This window comes from Micrasema longulum, unplaced genomic scaffold, assembly GCF_059751315.1.
Source record: "Micrasema longulum isolate JH-2025_06_02 unplaced genomic scaffold, ASM5975131v1 h1tg001541l, whole genome shotgun sequence".
NCBI classification, from domain to species: Eukaryota; Metazoa; Arthropoda; class Insecta; order Trichoptera; family Brachycentridae; genus Micrasema; species Micrasema longulum.
In genome coordinates this window covers 100,407-121,469 of record NW_028278724.1, presented here as the reverse complement: position 1 = coordinate 121,469, position 21,063 = coordinate 100,407, and the positions used below count along the sequence as shown (strand labels likewise).

Sequence of the window (21,063 nt, the reverse complement as noted above, 5' to 3'; positions counted from 1 at the left end):
TTCTAAACATGCCGATCAGCTATGCGCGGCTTTACAAAATGTTTTTCTCTATACAATTAATTGTATTTTACCGCTGTTAATTCTCGAAACGACTCTCATTACTATAAATTTTATCGAGCTGACGCAAGAGCCTCAAACCCTGCGCAGTTCGACTCTGCACGCTATGATTGTAGTAACATACATAATACATTTTTAACATAGTACTTATACACACTCCATCAGTCTTGAACCGCGGTATTACGTTCAGTATTACTTAAGAAACGTTTCTGAACGTAGCACATAATATTTTCGTCAAATAACCTGTCACAACTTAAATTCCTTCAGTACCTACTTTTCGAAATGCTTAATTACCCCGATTTTTTCTGGCAACTTTTGTTTGACAGTTCATCGTGTTTGGATTTTTCTCGTTTGGCGGACGTGATTTCGGCGCGTAGTGTGGTGCTTGTCAGTACTAAAATGTTTGAAATGTCATTTGAAAAAGTGACAAATTGTTAAGTTGTTAAAGCGTGTTTTAGCGTAGTGCGTCCAAAATTCTAAACGATGGAAAAGGTTCATAGGCCAGTGATAAAATGTGTTTTTTCCAATATCAATTTGATTTATAGCGTGGACGTAACAGATTCAGTTTAAAAAAGTGTTATTGTTACTGGTATTCATAGATTAAACAAAATTCTTCCTGGATCTTTGATGGTAAGCTATTAAAATCGTTGTTAAATGTTTGCAAAGGTCATAACTTATGATTTTCATTTTGTATGTAGAACTCCACTGAGATGGAAATAATATGCCGATTTTTTTGCGTCAGAACAAAAATACCACATTCAAAAATTAAAAAAATATTTGAAACTTCATTTGCCTTGTTGATATGTTTGGTTCTCGCAAAATACCTAATAACATTAATCACATTTATATTGCACGCTGTTCAGCGGGATCTTTCAGCACACTTTTCTTATCACTTTTTTTATAAACATAATTGGCGGTCTCCGTGGTGTAGTGGTCAAGACGCTTGACTCACACACGGAAGGTTCCGGGTTCGATTCCCGGTGAGAATACAAAAATTAAATGTGATTTTTCTCAAGCCTGGGTGTTATGTGATGTAATTCACCACTGTAATTGGGCCTCCTGGCCTGTTGTGGTGCAAATAATAATAATAATAATATTCTAAATACATCTATTTATACTTACAATATGGTGGGATGGCGATGGTTTTCGTTAAAAACAAACATTCATATAGGTAACTATTGGACCGAGTTGTGGTCCTGTGGTTAGTGTCGCGGACTCATGAATCAAAGGTCCGAGGTTCGAACTGCTCTCTACCGCAACTAGATTCCCATTTTCTAATAGTGAGTTATTTACAACTCATTTAAAATGGCCCCAAAGTTGACTGCGTGATCAAAAGAACGCAAATATTTATTTTTTTATAAAAAAAGCAAGTGTCATCAGAAAGCGTCTAAATTAATAACAATGTAAACATCTACTACAATTTTTTTTTATTTTATTGAAAACATATTATACATAATTATATACAATATTCCCAAGGAGTTTTTTAAAATTATTTATTCATATAAAGATACATATTACAAAAAATAATAATGTTTCACTAATTATATTAGGCCGAGAGTCCTGTGTTGAGTTGGGATACAACAAGATATAAAGTAAAAGCATGCATATTATTGAAGAATACTTCATATAAAAATTATTACATAAACATAAATTTTTGCATTTTTTCAAATTTTGCACCACAACAGGTCAGGAGGCCTAATTACAGTGGTGAATTACATCACAGAGCACCCAGGCTTGAGAAAAATCACATTTAAATTTTTTGTGTTCTCACCGGGAATCGAACCCGGAACCTTCCGTGCGTGAGTCAAGCGTCTTGACCACTACACCACGGAGGCCGCAATAAACATCTGGACAACACGCTTAATAGAACTATATACAAATATAAATTAAATACATCACATTATATTTTTGTACGCACTCACATACATATAATAAAATTAATTATACGCATTACTTTACAAATAATAAAATACTTTTATGAAGAATGTCATAAATTTTTTTATATTTAAAAAAAAATGTAAATACTTAAGTTCTTATTATTTACTCAAATATTTAAATTTTCAGACCATTTTCTAAAAATAGGTCAATAACTTGTGCTGGAAATTAAAAATCGTGTTATTGTAGAGTGAAATTTGAACCTCGGACCTTTGGTCTAAGAATCCACAGTACTTCCAAGGGACCACAACTCGGTTTTTTATAAATTAAATATATTTTTTACTGTCAGAGAACAGGTTTTTTTCTAATTAAAAAATTACGTTGGTCGTTTTCGCTCATCTTAAATTTTATTATTTCTTCGTAAATAATAACTCTTACCCATTTTAAAATTATCGTCTAAATCCATGCGGAACAATAAAATTAGGGTTAATTTTAATTTTTCATATTCTTTTGTATTTATTAAAAAAATATTCAGCGGTGACTCTCAGGTAAAAATCCTGCCAAAAAAAATCGAGTGGAGATTAATCGAGCACGTACGGTACTGGTTATTGCGTTTGCCAGGCATTAAATATAATAATAAAAATATTTATGATTAAGTACATGCCACAAATATTTTTGGCTACAAATATATATTATTATTTATTTAAGGGTAAATTTTTTAAAAAACTTGAGACAAAAATATTGTATAGATTTTTTATTCTTCATCATTTAAACAAGGTATGAACTATACCAAGTAGATTATCAAATAAACTTACCGGTTTTATTGTTACAAAAACACCTTTGAAAATTTTCGGAGCCGTCTAATTTATGTCTACTGTTATAATTAATATTTTTTAAGGATTAATCTTGTTTTTCGTTACCTACTAGCATTTTATATTAGTAAAAAACATATAACGTGTTTTTTTTTATTTATGACTCATATATCTAATTTTATTTTATTTATTGGGGATATCAACAGTAATATAAATATAAAACAAATAAAATATACAGAGAATAAAACCAATGACAGATATCTACAGAAATACTCGTACAATACATGTTAGTGTATTAGGGTGGACATGTGTGTGTATATTATTGCACAAGTGTCAAAAATATATAAGATATGATTAATTCGATATAAAATAAGATTTTAATATAGAAACTACCAAATGTGTGTTTTAAAACGCGCAGTTTAAATATTAATTAAAATTAGTCACAATCAAAGAGATCAATAAGGGGATAGTTCATATTATACTCAGGAGCTAAACGTATCAGTGGATAATTCTTGGCATAGTTCGCACGAACTGCTTTAATGATGCTGCGAATAACTATAATACTCGTATTTCATTTCATTTCATTTCATTTTTTTTTGCACCACTACAGGCCAGTAGGCCCAATTACAGTGGTGAATTACATCATAGAACACCCAGGCTTAAGAAGAATTCATTTTGATTTTTGTGTTCTCACCGGGAATCGAACCCGGAACCTTCCGAGCGTGAGTCAAGCGTCTTGACCACTACACCACGGAGGCCGCCAATTTCAAATCTATAGACGTATTTAAGTAAATATGCATTGTTTTTTTCTATTTATTGACAGCTTTGAGAGAATATGCTTCGGAAGAGCGCAGAGTGGTTTGTTTATTTTAATTTTTTTATGTATTTAATTAATTTGGTGTATTTAATTAATTTATTTTTTTGTTTATTTTACTTATTTAATTTATTTAATTTACTTTATTTATTTTCTTTCTTTTATTTCTTTTACTTCTATTATTTTATTAATTTAGTGAATTTATTTTTTATATTTTTTTATTACATTTATTTTGTTTATTTTTTAATTTTTTTGTTCACTTTATTTTTTTTGTAATGTAACATGCTGCCGACGTACTTTTTGTTTTTCAACAGATATTTTGATTTGATTTCAGAAAAAATGCGTTGATTAGATCGATAGACCTTTAAAATTCCATTCACGATCGCACGACTGTTTTCTTAAACAAGTTGACCCTTTGATACCTGAACATAGATTTAGTAGAGTTTTTGAACTTTTTTCAAATGTCAATTATGTTGTTTATAGCTTGAAAACGATTGTTTATTTTATAATCAAGCAACGAGAGTATTGCAAAAAACAGAACTTGCCTGCAATCATAATTACAATAATTACAGTATTAAAGTTTGTAAAGTAGTAGTAATTTTACAATGCCAAATGGTGACAGTTCTACAGAAAACTAATCCCCAGGAGTAATTTTTAAACTAATTACTTTAAAATGGCCAAAACTACTCAAAAATATTCTAAAACATATTAACAGTTACTAGTTACATCAAAACGAACTCCCTCTCTTAACACGAGTGTTTACTTTATTAAAGAGGTAGAAACATTTTTATTTTATTATTTTACATACACGATGTATAAGTGTGTATATGTATTTTTTCCGGTGTATCTTGTATCAGAGGTGGTTTATTAGTATGTACATAAGTGCATTTGCACTGCCAAGTAAAATGTTGTGTAAATAAATTAGTCATTTTATTAATAGTAAAATATGTTTTAAGTAGGTAGAAAGAAACAGGGATTTGTTGCAATATTATACACGTAAACATCATAATATTCAATACTAGCGCCAAAAGATCTAGTGAAATCGACTCTAGCGCACGATTTTCTCATCTTGTCTACGCATGCGCAATCGTCCCAGTGCATATTCTGTTTTGCACAATCTTTTACCCTGAATTTATAAGAAATATATCATATCTCCAAAAATCGTCGTTTGAGCGAGACAGACAATGCTTCATACCGATAAATGGTGCGTTAAAGGGAGACGATAATATTCATATTCCGGGCGTTGCCAACGCATCCGCAGATTTGAAGTTCGTTTGTAATGTTACTTTGAACATGCGTAATGGCATGATACTAGTACCAATTTAGTTAACCATAACGTGCGTATTATGTTGGGCGCATTTAGCGTTTCTGGTTTCGATGCGCGGGCTGTCATACTAGTGCTCGTTTATCACGTCAGACCTATCATATTATTGTAATATTATTGAACTTAATAATATACAAGTTGACAAAATGTAAAGAAATTTTTGTTTTGTTGTTTTTGCCAATGTTTTCGGTCAGGAGCCGCCAGTGTCTTGTATTATGCATTTTAATTACGCTGTTGTAATTTTAACAAGAGGTCTCGGGTTCGATTCCAGACATGCTTGACATGAATTATTTATTTAATAGGGCGTTTTTACACTATCATATTTCATAATCTTTGGACTGGCATAAGATTAGCGTAAAACTGATCATCTTACCTTCATGTAACTAAAAATGATCAAAATATGTGCTACTATGGGGAGCAGGATATCAAAATGACATAAACAGACTACAAAGACAACAAAATAAAATATTAAAGTTAGTATATGACCTTCCCTATTTAACTGCAACTAGAGAACTTTTTAAACAAACTAAGCAATTAAATATAACTGAACTCTTTCAACTAGAATCATTAAAATTTATCCATAAATTAGCCACTAATGTAATTGTAGACGAACAACTAAAACTTGTAAAAAATTGTAGTCAACATGGACATAATACGAGAATATCAGACAAATACCACATACAACTTTCTAAAACAAGACAAGGACAATCAAGACTACTGAACCAGGGACTGAAATTATACAATAAACTACCAGACAAAACTAAACAAAAGACTCAGACAAACTTTTCAAAAGACGTAAAAAATATTATTTTGAACAACAGAGTATGAATGAAAAATGTATATATTATTCTATGTAAAATGAATGAAATAATCCGTTAGGGTTTGTAAATAAATTTTCAAATAAAAAATTAAAAAAATTAAAAAAATACCAATACAGTGCATTATGCAGCATATGGTGCGGAAAGGGAATGATGATGAAATAAATATGATGTATATTAAAAATGTATTTGTGTGAGTTTTGCAAACGCTCCAGCACTTAATAATCGACCTATAAGAGTATATGAGTTATTTTACACCAGGGCCTTCATCGGTACATATTGAGGCAGTTTTAAAGTAAAATAGATATTTACGTACGAAAATGTGTATATTTGTATAAAAAATCAAGGTATATTCGTCTGTAACCTGCTATTGAACATGTTGAGAAAAACAATTTGCAAATGTATAATATTTTTCACTCAGAAAACTTGATTTTACTTTGTAGATAAATTTTCACTTCCCATTAGAATACGGGTCCAGATCAAATTTGTACCGTCAGGGAGCAAAGGGTTAGTGCTAATATCCTAATGTTGTGACGTTCGTGTTATTGGCGATATATTTCGTCCGTCTATTTTCGTCATATCGCTTTTGGTTATTATTCCTTCAGATGTTTTCTTTATCAGCGTGTCGAATTAGAATGCTAAGTAGGTAATTTTCGATGCTGAATTTTTATTGGTCTGCCGAACGTTGCGTGATTATTATTTTATTGGTTTAATATTTCGACGAACATTGGTGAATTATCATAACGGGCGCGAGACGATAGTAAAAATATTTTCATCCGTAATTTCTCTAACTTCCGTGATGGGAGTTCGTTGTTTCAAATACATTACGATGTTTCCGCTATCATTAAACTTCATTTTCGTTTATTGAATCCTGATAAAAAAAACATTTGTTTAATAAATTATATTTCATCGTTCATTTCTGCACAAGCTGCGTGCGGATGTGTGGTTACAAATACTAATTCGTTATTTGTATTTTCAACAAATCAAATCAAAATGAACAAATGTCAAGCGTAACTAATAAATTCCAAGTCGATCAAAATCGATGATGATGTTTGATCGATTTATTGATGTATTATTTGATGGCGCTTTACACTCAGAATTTCTTCTAAAATAATAAAAATGGAAAAAACTGTAGTTTCTGGACATACATAAGACTTTTGAAAGGAAATATTCTATCTAAGTAATTGAAGAAAGACAATTCTTAGATATTACACCACGCACAAATCGACTTTGGTCATAAAAAAAATAATTTGCTTATCGAAATATGAAATTAATAAATTTGTAGACGATTAGTTTTATATTTTCCATTTAATAAATTAAAAAATATCTAATATAATAGATCTTTAATGTGTATATGCTGCAAAATATAACACATCTGCTAAATAAAAAAAATCTGGATATTCATAATGTAAATTTTCTGATCATGTTTACACTTATAAACGGTATTTTACATTAAAATCTCTAAAAAATTGCGAGCGTGTTTTCTAAATTGTATGAATTTGTGATAATATAAAGATTTTACCACTGAAAAATGAGACAGATGACCAGGATAATGACGAGAATCCAGGTATAATAAGCGCGGAAGAAGTTAGTATAGTCGGTATCCCAGCTCTATACCGAGTATAACTTTATGCGTGGTTTATAAATAAGTATTTTTACTATTTCATATTTTTTCTATCACTATGTCTAGATATAATTTTAAATATAAATATATATTTTTTAAATTTAATATCGATTTTAAGTGAAGTCAAAAGAACCTAACAAGATATAAACACTCGTTCAGCAACACGAATTAACTGTACAACCGCCTTTGGTAAAAAGAAATATAGTGTAATTGCTCAAAAAATATTTAATGATTCATAGCCAAATATAAAACACTCAAAATGTAAAACAAATTTTAAAATAAAAATAATTGCACATATAAATAGTGTAGCGAGAGATTTTTTTGAAAAATATATGTAAATCAAAACACGTAGTACTTTATATAATTGGTACATATATTATTTATATTTTTATGTATTTCATTGCTTTCTTTTGTTTTTTTATTATATATTATACTATATATATAAGGAACATGTATTCTTGGCACCTATATATATTTTATATTTGTATAAGAACGATTTTTAATTTCTTACATTTGATTATCTAGGCATTTATAATTAAGTAGTTTCAGTTTTTCTTTTTTATGTTATTGTTTTATTAGTATAGGACTACATAAGTATAAGCTCTAAAGATAAAAAATCTCCATCTTAGAGTAGGCTGAGCCATGTTAGATGGAGACTATCATAAACAGAGACCACTCCGTTTTCATTTTACATTAATTAGTTTTATATAAATTCCCTGTTATTAAGTATGCATACTATTTTTTTTGCAATAAATTTATAAAATAAAATAAGTAAATAAGTAAGGCCCATTCAAAAAAAACTATCCCACCTAAATCCAAAATAATGGCCTGTTTTTTTACAACTTTGGGATTATTTTGTATGATTTATTGTGGAGTATTACTATTAATATGGTTGGCAAAACTAGAGGTTTGATAAACCGTATTGAAAGTGTAATACCTTGTATTGACAGGTTTGTGTAAAATGCATATCTTAATGTAATATGCATTTTAATGTAATATGCATTTTAATGTAATATAATTTATAAAATTTGCAATAAAATGCATATAAATACACGATATATATATATTTTTTGTTTAATAACAAATAAAAATACAATATTACAACTAAATACAATTTTTACATTAATCACATACATATATTTACATTAACGTTTCCCATTACGTAAAATAAATAAACTATTCTTATGTACATATTCAAATAATAAAAAACTCAATAAAATTAGGTGTATATAAAATAACACTTTGGTATACAGGATATAAAATATCTTGAGAACATATTTTAATTTGTGACAACAAAGAGGGAAAACATTTTTGAGAAGGGAATATGGAGGTCTAGGCATTTTCAGCGCTTATGACCTGTCATTGGCTGGTTTAAGTGGCCACTTGTGGCCACAACATTCACCATTCTGCCTTGTTTGAATATCCATATTTCTTCAATTATTCCATTTGTTGACTTCAGAGAAGTTATACCAATGACAGGTCATAAGCCCTGTGAATGCCTAGACTTCCATATTTCCTTCTCAATAATGCTTTTTTCTCCCTGGGGAGGAAATTCCGCCAGTCTGCAAGCATTTGGATATACTGAAAATCTTTAGAACATTTTGAAAAAACAAGATAATCTTGTAACGAAAAACTCCCTCAAACATGAAAAATATCGACGTTCAAATAATATTGTTCAACATAGAGGTAGCGTCTCCAACAGGTATAACCATTGGCAGGTTGGTTCTGTATATTGGAATGTGGAACAATCTATGTTGTCTAATTATACGGAACATAAAAGCTAATGCTCCGCATAATTTCAGGGTTGTCGACCGTACCGCGCAACAATCGAATGAAATGCGTAAGTAGATACACATCCCTTCTGGTATTGGAACTGTTGTAACCGAGCATGCCCCGGAGACACTCAGTGGGATAAAGCCATTTGTTATATTCGCACTCCATCATATACAGATATCGAAGAAATTTCTTCCGAACCCTCTCCACTATAAGAGAGTACATCAACTTGCATGGTTCCCAAATTATCGAGCCACTTTCAAGTATACTTTGCACCAATGCCAACGAGTTGTAAAAAATTCTCTGTACTAGTGCATTACCAAAAACCCTGGTAGTACGTAGGACGAATTCTTACACATTTAATGAACTACTACAAACTGTTTTGATATGATTGAAGGGAACTCACAAAAGTACCGTCCAGGGGCCTTATGCTGGACTCATTCGTCTTTAGAATCGTATGCGACTTCTGTAATTCGACGAGTGACAGCATTCCCGCCCATATGGATGGAGTCGATCAAAAACCAATCGACTTTATTTCGAGTGCCCCAAAGCACTCGACATTGACAATCGAATGCGACATAGTTAGTTCAGCTGTCAAACTTATTTCTTGTAAAACGCTCGGCATTCATGTTTGAATGACGAGTAGGTATTGTTGTATTTTAACTTAAATTTACAACACTGATCAACTTTATGTTGATGGCGTATCAACAAATGTGGAACAAATATAACTATTTATTTTTAATCCATTATCAAATGAAGATTCACTAGAAACATGATTTCAAAATTATTTTATCGCTTGTCAATGTCAATATACGTATTTGAGATACATATTTTACAATATGTTTTTAAAATCCATTAAATATATATTTAATATTTCTAATAACATGTAGATATGTTTAATGTCAAAGGCAAATAATAATTATCAATGTTGCAGTGTCTCAGTAAAACATTTTTTTTTTTCATAATTTTCCATACCCAAAATATTCAACGGAAGAAGACTGACAAGAAACAATAAAACTTTACGTGTGGCAGGAGAGCTATAAATAAATACGGATTGGTAAGTGTTGCCACTTTCTCATTCGTCTTTGTAATTAAATTGCCGGAGGGTTTCCAAGAATAGTATTATGAAAAAGCAATCGAGATGCTCAATCGACTATTGTCGAGTGGGTGACAAAATGTCACATCTTTCCGGCATAAGGCTCCAGACCGTATATTATGTCTCAGCTGTGTGCTTGTTAAGTAAGACACAACCATGGTTAAAAGTTTCTCAAACAAATCCTTACTTATTAAAAAATAATTGCTATAATCATCGAATATTTGGTCACCTTACTATAATGTAAGTATTAATAGACTAGAAAGGTCCAACAAAAAAAATTTAAGCAGGTCGACTACCGGTTAAACATTAACTTCTCTAATCATGCTGAAAGTATGTAGTACCATGGAATAAACTCTCTTAAAAATCGAAGAATACTGTTAGACCAGTTATTTTTATTCAAATGAATAAATAATAAAATTGATTTTCCTAACCTATTTGAACCTAACCCATGTGTGCCATCTGTTTTACACAGAAAACGGGCCAGAAAACTATTTTAAACAATCTACAATACCTAGAATATGCGACCAATATAACAATACATTTACCGAGGCTGATATTTTTTGTGACAATGTATGTAAATTTAGGTAAAAAATTACAGAAATTTTGAGAGAAGCCGATATTTAACTTTATTATTATATACATATTTTTTCATTTTGTTTCTTTTACATTTATTATATTGAACATAATTTAAATTATTGTAATACGTGTAAACAATTTTTTTGGTGTGTGCATGAGTGTCTTTAAAAAAATTGGCAATATTTTTGTAAATACTGTTTGTTCACCTAATAAAATTAATAAAATAAAATAAATCGTAGCTCAATAGCATTTCTTATGTAATGTTCGAATGAGTACTTTTATTCGTTTCGCATTAAAATCCTATTTTTCACCCGTGACGTACCGCCTTCTGTGACGTTTACTTTTCAACGAGATCGTGAGTAATATAGCCATATCGGCTTTCCTTCTATCATCTATATTCAAGGCTCAAACACAAAACACGAGCATCCATCTTCTACAAATTCAAACCACGTCTATAAAATTGATAAACCCCAAAACCCACCCTTCAATATTTCGTTCTTAAAATATTTGTTACTTTCTAGTTTGATAGTGTAACGGGCTCCATCAAGCTGTTAAGGTATTTTAATGTTTGTATCTTGTCTCTTCGAGTTATGTTTTTTAAATATATTTTGATTATTTTACTGTTCCAGAATGAGTTGCATCTCTTTTGTTAATGAACAACCATGTTTCGACTTGAAAAAATATGAACATGTCACAAGTTGGAATAATCGTCGTGCCTGCATGATAAGATATATGAATGTAAAGAAAGGTAAATCAATGTGCAAAGGCAAAATAAAGTAGCGTTGTATTTTCTCCGCCTGCTTCTACGTTTGTTGTCGTTGTTGAAGCTCACGAACTGAACATGTGCATATCGTTAAGTTAGTGCACTCGTCGGCAAAATTATTAATCAAAAGAGCCAAATATCAGCAGTACAATTTGATTTTTTCATTTTGCTTGCATGCCAAAAATTACGATGGTGACGGTATTAATATTTTTTTTGTGCAACGTCGGATAATTTTTTTTTAATGGTTTCAAATATGCACATTTTGAATTATCCGAAAACAAGACGTTTCGCGCCCTGTGGGACAAACGGCACGTATGTCATCAAATGTAAATATTCTATGCATTGGCGACGATAAAGAGCTTTAGCTACAATTGTGGCGACCAATTTCATAACATCTTTTTTCCTGGAAATGTCCACGCGCTCATTGTTTCTTGGTGAATGGTAAACAAGTATATCGTTATCGATTTTTTCCTTCGAAATAAAAAAAAAAGCTTTTCTCACTCCTGACGTACTTTTTGGCCCATCTGATGATGTTTTTCTCTGCATTTAAAGAAAGAATTTGCAATATTCTCGACACGTGTTTCAGCTTTCAGTTGCAATAATCCTAAAAGTGCTTTATTGGGTCTCGTAGAAAAAATCAATCGAAAATTGAAACTTCGGCTGTGTGAGCCACACTCAAGTGGCCAAAGAGCCACACGCGGCTTTCGAGCCGCGGTTTGCCGACCACTGGGTTAATGCAAAAAGTAAAAAATATTGTTTGATGATGAGTTATGATGAATGTTTTTATAAAAAAGCTTCCTTTTAAATCGTTAATATTCTTGTCATTTTTTTCCGTTTATGTAAGGTCTTCGTTTCACAAATAGTAACGACATTTAAGATGTCATATTCAATTGGTTAGTTCGATTAGTAAATTTATATTAGTTGGTGACTTATTGCTCTGAGCTGACGACATGTTTGATCTGATTTAAGCTCGTTTTTATTCATATTTATACACTTTTGATAGAGTCCTAGAATTTCCACAAAAATGCACAGTTTTTAATCGCAAGTTTTCTTATTTTGAAAAAGCTAATATATTGATTTATTTTTATTTTTATTTATTTTATTTTATTTGGAAAATCAACAGTTCTACATACATATTTATAGTAAACAAACAGATACAGTGTATAAACTCAGAACTAGTAACAGATTTCCACAAAGTTTACAAAGTTAGTAAAGAAAATATATAAATACATATAAGTTTATACATATAAAAATGTCATTTTCATGTATTCGTAAATATTTTTCAATAATTATAGAATTTTTTTATATTTTTTTAAGAACAGTAAGTTATTGTAAATTGGGCGGGATTAGGACAAGAATGCTTGAAGAGAGGATAAGGAGGGGAAGGGAGATGTACATTATTATTATTATAATGTCTACTAAGTTACATAATACATTTTTAGTGTAAATTTTAAATCTGACAGAGTGATGTTTGCGTGATCTATATCTTTAAATTTTGTATTGTACACTGAAAAAGTCCTACGAAAAAAAGCATTTTTAACATACGATGTTTTACTTATTGGTACATGAAACAGGTGGTACCGTCTACAAATCCTGGCTGGCACACGTATTGTTATTATATACATTATTTTGCATCACAATGTACCAGGAGGCCCAATTACAGTAATGAATTTAAGCACATAACATTATTGTTATAGTGTGTTGGAATCGGTCATAATTTCGCCTTAAAGGGAGAACGTAATAATGTGTAGTTTAATAAACAATGAGAGTTACGATAAAAAAAGAACAACTTACATTCTACCTATTTATTTACTATTTCAACCAATCTTTAATAATGATAGCAAAACATATTTAGAATCAATTTATTAACAACTTTTATCTCATTTATTTATTTATATATACGCCCAATGGGCATTTTTCATGACATATTTTTATATCGAAAATTATTATAAAGAAAAGTTGAAAGACACAATGGTAAATTAGACTTTGTGGGAGTGGAAGCGGGAGAGATGTGTTTATTATTGAATTTGATTCAGTGATCGTTTGAAAGAAGACAACTTGTAATCAAAGAAATCATGACTGGTATGTTTGTTGGCAGACCTAAGAATTCTAGGCATAGGGTAATGAAAATCATTAAGTCATTAAATCATTAATTGATAAGACACTCGACTCACGCACGGAAGGTTACGAGTTTGATTCTCGGTGAGAACACAAAAAAATAATTAGATTTTTCTCAATCCTGGGTGTTCTGTGCTGTAAATTCATTACTGTAATTGTTGTGGCGCAAATCCAAAAATACAAAATACAAATACGAATATGCTTTTTTAAAATATGAGTTCCAAAAATAATCAAACCTTTCAGGTTGTCTTTTTGAAAATTTATTGCCCTGGAAAATTCTTCTTTCCGTAGTTCATATTTTATTATTTTTATTTACAAAATGTTTGACGTAAGCTGGAACGTAACGGAAGTATTTTTTAGATTTCATCCTCTATAACTCTGCACGTCCATCGGGAGTTAATGTGAAACGTGAAAAATCCTCGCAAAGCCAATATCAAGTAACAGCTGACCAATAAAGTAATACCTCTCATGTGACAGTATAAAGCAGTGTCTGCCAAGCTGTGTACTGTGATACACTAGTGTGCCGCAAAAGTCTCAGGATGTGTCGCGAAGGAAGAAGCCCCAAAGCCTGTTCATTCAAAATCTATTCAATTAAAATGTCTTTAATTTCAAATAATTTCAACATGTACATATTCAAAGAAATTTTTCTCAAGTTCGTACCTAAATAATGGTCAATGTGATACAGGGATACAATCACACCGGTATAAACGAAGCGCTGTGAGTGTGTGTCCCGTTCTGTCAGGATTTTGGAAATCGCTTTGGAGTCCATATCCTTGATTGGCTACAAAAACCATTAATATTCAGTTGCCGTTTGGATCGTCGTATTTTTGTGAATTTAATTTTTTAGCGCTCGCGAAAATTAAATAAAAAAATGTGAGCGGTTACAGATGGTAGATGCGTGTATTTATTTTCGAGCCGAGTTTTGACATAATTATTTCATCCTTCTCACCAATAAAATTATTACCACTTAGGTACTTATGAGGAGGTTAAAACCAAAATCGTCACTGTCCATGATCACTGTTTTCGGGAAGACCAACAAAACTAGCAGCAAAAATACAATTGCTTTTACGTTCAATGTCATTTGGCTACTGGTTTTGTTGGTCGTCCCAAATACAGTGATCATGGAGAGTGGTGGTTTTGCTTATAACCTCATATCGTCGTGTTGGGGAAAAGGTTCTAGCAAACAAAATGTGTTTTTTTTATTCTTAACTTTTACATTATTTATATTTAAATATCGGTTCTATCTGCATCAAAATTTCAAAGAAAAACTAAATTGATACTTAATTATTAAGTTTATTAAGACAATATTAATGATTTTTTTAAGATAAAATAATGTCTTCATTTCAAACTTCCATGTCCCAATAAAATCATGAATCTAGATAGAACTTTGTTTCCCCAATGCGACGATATGTCAATATATTTATAATGCTTTTTTAGGGCATTTATTTTTTTGTGCCGCGGAACAAATGCCATTCACCCGTGTGCCGTGAAATGAAAAAGTTTGGCAGACACTGGTATAAAGCATCACGTGACATACATAGATAGGGTGTGATTTTTTCGAAACATCATTAGAGTAATGGAACATTTATTGAAAGTCAGTATTTTCTTTCTAAAGTATAGCATATTGATATATAAATCTCCTCTCGTAAGCTATAATGATTTCTCTCAACTGATTTCAATCCTATAAGATGCATTGGCTTGGAGTAGTTCTGCACCTCCTCCGCCGCTCCGGTCTGTCCTGTGCGGCCTTTTTAGTTTTTCATATGACCTGCAGCTCATATCCTCGTATAAATCTTTGAGGTATTTGCGACGAAGGCGCCTCCTGTAGTTGGTTCCCTCAGATATTCCTCTTTTATCTCATGTAGATGATGGTCTAAGAAACATAACTAATTAATATAATGTTCGAGTGAAAACTAAATCTCAGTCATATCGGAACCGGTTGATTCGTAATTAAAGCTTCCGGGTCTCTATTTAAAATAAACCGAATAATACATTAAATTATAATTTTTTTATTTTATATTTTTATGACCACGACTAGTAGACCCGCGGTAGTATTGTGGACTCGCGGACCCATTTTCTAGCTTAATCGACACTAACGACTTTTGGAAAATGGAATATTTTGGTAAATATACCCGTATAAATAATAAGATCACAAATTGTTTTCGCTTTTTTTGTTGTTTATGCAAAAACAAAAATACCGTTTTATTGGTGGCCTCCGTGGTATGATGGGTAAGACGTTTGACGCACACGAAAGGCTCAGGGTTCAATTCCCGGTGAGAACACAAAAATTACAAAGGTGATTTTTCTCAAGCCTGGGTATTCTATGATGTATGAATTTCCACTATAATTGGACAATCAACGTACATATAAAAATATGAGTATATTTGACCAATTATATAAGTAAAATTTTAATATTTGTTATATCTTAGATGCAGTTAGTATTAGAATAACGTGTCTCTTTATTGTACGTCGGTGGTTGTACATAATAATTACTTATGTTTATTAGATACATATTTATTAGACCTACATATTCACTTGTTATACTATGAAACGCTTATTTGTTTATTTATTTTATTTTTATTTTTATTATAAGATAAGATTTAAAGACGGACCAGCGAAGTTTCTAAATAAAAATCATACGTATTAAATAATGCTACATTTTTAAATGTGTGCGTGCGTATATATATTATTTATGTAAAATAGTGTGTTTGTGTGTGTATAGAGTAAGGTGTGTGTTAGCGTGAGCATCACTATAAAGCAAGTGGCAGCGTATCGCAGCCAGATAGAATGAGGCTTAATTTATTTTTAATTTAATTAAGTGGCATTGTTCAAATTTTGATTTTGTACCCATCATTTAAAGGCTCTCTGGGTGTTTATAATAGATAAATAAATAATATTTGTGTATATGTAATTATAAAAACATTTTTTTACATTAAATATGAATTTAATATAACATTCATTTTATGGCGTTCCAAGGGTAAAAAAATCTGAAAATATTTTATCTTCACCCGGATAAAGTTATCTCCGCCCTGTTAACAGCCTGTTAGGGGAATGAACCCTTAGCTTTTCCTTTCAGATAAAAAATCGCCTTGTTTTCTTTTTATTATTTTTCCACTGTCCATTGAACTGCAAAAGTTTCCCCAGTTTTAGCGGCAATAATATTATTGGGGCATTTCTCCCCGAACTTGGGATTTCTCTATAAATATTTATTTAAGCCTTTTGCGAGGAACTTTAGATTGGATTAATAATAAGGAACGAAGCTTTAAAAATTCAGTTAACCGTTTCACTGATTGGTTTTCATAAAAAAATATTTATATTTTAAATTGGTTAAGATATTTGTATTATATTTATTTGGAAAACAAACAGATGTACAGGTTAAATGATTATAAATAGAAACTATTAAAAAAATGTCTTTATAAAAATAGTAGGTCCTGCCATCCAATTATATAAATTTACTTAATTATACTAAAATAAAGCGACGACGGTTTAAACTAAATAAATAATGAATTTATCATATATTGAAACAAAAAAAATATGGACAAAACAAGGAGATAGTGGGAAGGAAAAGAAGAAAATTTGATGAGAAGTGGTGAACGATGATTGAAGGAAAGTAGGAGTGGAAAATTGCATTAATGATATGTTCGACCTTCACAATAGTTCTACATAGGTCCCAGTGACATGACTTTAGGAACTTAAGCTAGGGTTTCTTAGGACAGCGGTGTAAATAAATGTTATCAAAACCGTTTTCCTAGGAAACCACTCTCTAGTCACTGTTACGACGGCTGTCCACCGCATCACCGTTCACTACGACCGTTAAGATACGGGCACCGCTGTCCTAGGAAGCCCTAGCTTTACTTGGCTCAGACCCTGGCATTACTACCCTGGCTGAAATTCACTGGTTACGTTTCCCACAGAAGGTGGAACAAAATCTCTGTTGATTCATGTATAAGTCACGACACAACGCTGCTTTGAAATATCTAAAAGAACTATTCATGCTGGATGAACAAGCTGACATGACGTCTTGCGCTTAGATCAGCTACATTTACAGCGATAGAATAGGTCATTTTACTTGTCAGCATCCAAATGACTAAATTTGGTGAACGCACATTTGCGGTTGCATACCCTATGGCGGGAATAGCCAATTAGATCAAACCCGAGATCTACTTATTACTGTCCAGTGTCTGTGCGATCGACCAATAATCATTTCCCTACCCGCACCTAGTGGCGCATTGGGCACTGCATTAGAACTCCAAATTGCAGCGTATCTAGATCATTTTTGTTACGTTTAAGATAAGTATAAGTAAGTCCTACTATTCGAGATCCAGTCCAGAAACTATGACATATTGCAGTAAAAAATAAAATAAATTATTTAGACTCTTTCAAAATTTAAACATCGAATCCCAAGGAGTCGAAAATAGATAGGTAGGTATAAGTCAAGAATACTGGTTGTATTTTACACCCAGTACCTACTGTATTTGTTAACTTCTTCATGCGTTGAATTAAAAAAATAAAATTGTTACGCATTGAATTAAACTCGTTATCGTTATCATTCTCCTTTCCGTACCCAATGGTGCATAGGTCACTGGATTGGAACACCAAATGTAGCGTATTTTGATCATCTGTTATAAATTGGGTAGATAAAAAATCTTGAAATTCTGTCTTTTTATAACCTTTTTTTTCTTTGCCTTGTCCCGATCGACAGTCCTAATTACTACGATCAAATGGTTGGCCACGCCTGACCTATAACATGGAAAAGTATCCCAGCAGAAGTGCAAAACTGTGATAGTGAAGTGATGTTTCGGAAAAAATTCAAATTAATATATCGTGTAATTTGAATTAATCTGATGACAAAATAAACTATTTAACGGATTTTTTTTTCTTAAATTTGAAGTCAAGCCAAATTTTAAACAAAACACGATGTAAAATGACTACTCAAACTAACCGACGACAAATTTTAAGCCGTGTGAACACCTACATTTAACTTTTTAGCAAAAATGGTATAAAATTTTCAATAAACTCCCTAGGGGTGAAATCCAGTGCTGCTTGTGCTGGTGATGGTGAACCAAATGTAGCGTTTTTCGATTATCCGTTACATGAAGGTACGGTGATATGTCTCACGTGCCTGTCCAAGAACAATAAAATATTGTTGTTTGAAAATCAATATTTCACGTCCACCCTGCCAGGAATCGAATCGAGGACCTCAAGAATGGTAGGCAAACACGACAACTTCACTTGATTTTTTTATTCTGGACTTTGACCTGAGAGTAGTCATCGAGTTGATTATTGTTAAGCATCTACTCTAAGTTTAAAAAAATGTCACGTCAATTGCCTTCATTTCCGGTTAGAGTATTTTATTTATTTTTACGCTCCACGTTGAAAATCCGCTTTTGCATTTGATATCGGAGAGATAAATATTCGGTTACCCAATCGTTTGTTTTGTAATTTTTCATTTGACTTGTTCTTTGCTATCGCCGATTTTCTTTTCTGCTAACAAACAACGTCGTTGTCAATTCATTATTTTGTCTTTCAATTATTATGTCAACAGGAGGGATTTTTCGTCCTATCATTTTTAATCATAATTGTCTTTTGATACACATTTTTTATTAAAAAAAAATTTTCTATTTGTCACGTAGGTACTAAAAAAAAAAAAAGTGAATTTGTAAATCCTTTTTTTTTAAAGTATAGTACTTTGAATATTTTATGCGGGGAGAAAAGTACGAAATAATCGGTATCATAAATCTGTGTTGGAACTATACCTTAAAATACAATCATTCAAAAATATTCAGTCAATTAATATTTTTTCATAAACAATATGTACATTACAAACGTAAATTTAAGGCGTTGGGGTCAAGATGCCGACAATGGCTTAGATGGGTGCAGTAGATCAAGTACCCGGGACGTAAAAGTATAAACACTTTAATTATAAGCATCCTACAAACTACTAACTCAACTAGTCAACACTAAACACGTAGTGCATTCATTTTATTTTCGCTAACTAAATTTTAAAGACAAGTTTTCTAAATGTAATATTTTCATACGGATTTTACTGTAAATTATGTGATTTCTGGTAACATTTAACAGTATCACTATTAAGAACAAACTTTGTAATTTGTGTTTGTTTCATTAAAAAATCAAAATGGCCGCTTCAGGTACAAAGGATTACATACCCGAATATTGCCAAAAAAACTGTAAGTGGTAGTGCTACCAGTCAACAATCATGTTTCAACTTCTCTGTTGAATTATCTATTTTAAATGTTCTTTGAATCATACGAGTGCGTTTTTGTTTGTCATTTTTTAGCTAATAAGGTTATTTTATAATATTACTTATTATGTTTAAAAGCCACTTTTTTATGGTCAAGCCAAATTTTTTGAATATAATAGTTATTTGGTTTTAATGTTTGCCTTATTTATTCCATTTTCCATGTATTTATTCTGGATGATTCACTGTGTACTAGAATGAGCCACTGTTGTTTTATTTGTGATCCACTGTACCCGACTATTATGGCTTTCGATTTCAAACTATTTAAAAAATACAGGCGTTCAAAAAAAGATGATTCACTGTCAGCACCTTGACCTTACATATATTTTTTTAAATACATAAGAAAGACTCTTGTCAAATAAGAAGGAGAATCCTGCCCCGGAAAACCCCTTCGGAGACATTTAGCAGATCAACATTCAGAGTGATATTGTTTAGCATAGCGGTAGTCCTTCCAATAGCTATGACCACCGGCAGGTTGATCCTGTATATTGGAACATGAAACAATCTATGTTAATGCTGTTTTGGTTAATTATCATGAACATACAAACCAACGGTCATCACAATCTCAGGATTATTGACCATACCGCGCAACAATCGATAAAAATATGTAGTCAAATACACATTCCTTCTAGTCTCTAAATTGTTGTAGCTAAGCATACTCTGGAGAAACTCGGTCGGGTAGCCAGAGCCAAAGATAATACCCGCTCTCTCCCATGTAGAGATATTTCAGAAACTTTTTTTGATTTTTTTCTATCATAAGAGAGTACTTCAGTTTATGTGGCTCCCAAATCATCGAGCCACTCTCGAGTCTACTTCTCACCGAGGAATTGTAAAGAGTTCTCAGCACGCGAGTATTTTCATTTATAATATTATACTGACAAATACATATAAAATACAACATGTAATTTAAAATAAAAATACAAATTAGCAAATTAGTAGAGGAAATGTTGAAGGAAAACGCAGTGTAGGAAGACGACGACGTCCTGGATCAAAAACTTAAGAGAGTGGTTCAACTTAAGCTCCAAATCCTTATTTAGAGCGGCTGCGGTCAAATTCGAAATTGCCATGATGATAGCCAATCTGCAACGTGGAGAGGCGCGGTAAAAAATGAAAAAACACAGTTTTTCTTCATGGTCATGCGACAACTGCGATGC

At 31.6% G+C, this 21,063-nt stretch overlaps 1 long non-coding RNA gene across 1 annotated transcript in view; it reads left to right on the top strand.

The window, feature by feature from the left end:
- Window positions 1-577: 577 nt before the first annotated feature.
- The window catches only part of LOC148274970 (uncharacterized), a gene marked incomplete at its 3' end in the record, with an annotated part of 110,993 nt that continues 90,507 nt past the window's right edge, over window positions 578-21,063 (top strand). The window contains exon 1 of the long non-coding RNA XR_015824145.1: window positions 578-646. This is a non-coding gene — a long non-coding RNA (uncharacterized LOC148274970). The remainder of the gene's footprint in view (window positions 647-21,063) is intronic.